We start from the raw sequence: 1,728 nt of genomic DNA, 5'->3' as shown, positions 1-1,728 counted from the left end.
CACCTTCAATCTTTCCCAGCATCAGGGTCTTTTCAAATGAGTCAGCTCTTCTCATCAGGTGGCCAAAGTATTGGAATTTCTGCTTCAGCATCAGTCCTTCCAATGAATATTCAGGACTGGTTTCCTTTAGGATGGACTGGTTGGATCTCCTTGCAGTCCAGGGGACTCTCAAGAGTCTTCTCCAACACCACAGTTCAAAAGCATCAATTCTTCGGCACTCAGACTTCTTTATAGTCCAACTCTTACATCCACACATGACTACTAGAAAAACCATAGCTTTGACTAGATGGAGCTTTGTTGGCAAAGTAACGTCTCTGCTTTCTAACATGCTGTCTAGGTTGGTCATAACTTTCCTTCCAAGGAGCAAGCGTCTCTTAATTTCATGGCTGCAGTCGCCATCTGCAGTGATTTTGGAGCCCAAAAAAATAGTCTCTCACTGTTTCCAGTTTCCCTATCTATTTGCCATGAAGTGATGGGACCAGATACCATGATCTGAGCCTTCTGAATGTTGAGTTTTAAGGCAACTTATTCACTCTCCTCTTTCACTTTCATCAAGAGGCTCTTTAGTTCCTCTTTGCTTTCTACCATAAGGGTGGTGTCATCTGCATATCTGAGGTTATTGATATTTCTCCCAGCAATCTTGATTCCAGCTTATGCTTCATCCAGCCCAGAATTTTGCATGATATACTCCGCATATAAATTAAATAAGCAGGGTGACAATATACAGCCCTGACATATTCCTTTCCTGATTTGGAACCAGTCTGTTGTTCCATGTCCAGTTCTAACTGTTGTTTCTTGACTTGCATACAGATTTCTCAGGAGGTAGGTCAAGTGGTCTGGTATTCCCATCCCTTGAAGAATTTTCCACATTTTTTTGTGATCCACACAGTCAAAGGCTTTGGCATAGTCAATAAAGCAGAAGTAGATGTTTTTCTGGACCTGTTAGATTTTCTGTTAGATTCAGAGATAGAACCAAATGTCAGGCTGCTTGCTGCTAGGTATCCAACCTTGGTGAGGCACGTGATTGTCACTAAAAGTCTCAAGTATGCCTTCTGATTATCATTCAGTTAGTCCAGGCTATATTATGAGAAATGCAAAACCACAGCAAGTGCAAGAGTCATGGCTGGAACACTTGGACATAATATACTTCTGGTAACTGGAAATAGTGCCCACTGGGAACTGCTTTGCCTTATTTAGTCTTTGAAATTGTTAAGTTGGATGCTTTTTAACAAAGGCCCACCATGATGCGAAATAAATCCTGAATTTCGTAGGAGGAAATAAATGAGTGGATGGAACTGAACCAATTTACTGAGCTTGAAGTAGGATACAGTTGAATGTATTAGGACTTCCCAGCTTAAAGAAAAAAGGCTCCTAATGATCTTAATGTGTACAGAGCAAAGAATCCATCAGAACTACAAGGAATATCCTCCAAAACCCATCAGATATTCCTATGAACATCCAGAGGCCACTACAAAAAGGCAGTGCTGAGTCTGTAGAGCACATTTTCTCCAATCAGTATTACATTACTGATTAAGAACAGCAAGGAGAAATGTCAAGCCCTATGCTCTGTTATTACAACAAAACACCCTGCTGCTGTTAAAATGATAAATGTTAAATGGGCTGCACTGTGTCAACCTGGAGTACCAGAGGGTCCAGGAACCTCATGAATACTGTGTGTGTGTGTGTGCATACTCACCTCTAGCCACCACCATCTGTAGAGATTAATGT

At 41.3% G+C, this 1,728-nt stretch overlaps 1 protein-coding gene across 1 annotated transcript in view; it reads right to left on the bottom strand.

The window, feature by feature from the left end:
- Window positions 1-1,728, bottom strand: part of UPRT (uracil phosphoribosyltransferase (FUR1) homolog (S. cerevisiae)) — a gene marked incomplete at its 5' end in the record, with an annotated part of 11,447 nt that overhangs the window by 7,884 nt on the left and 1,835 nt on the right. The gene's annotated exons all lie outside the window — the stretch shown is intronic.

The sequence above is a fragment of the Bison bison genome, unplaced genomic scaffold (assembly GCF_000754665.1).
Source record: "Bison bison bison isolate TAMUID 2011002044 unplaced genomic scaffold, Bison_UMD1.0 scf7180017863026, whole genome shotgun sequence".
In the NCBI taxonomy this organism is placed as follows: Eukaryota; Metazoa; Chordata; class Mammalia; order Artiodactyla; family Bovidae; genus Bison; species Bison bison.
This window is presented reverse-complemented; position numbering and strand designations above follow the sequence as displayed.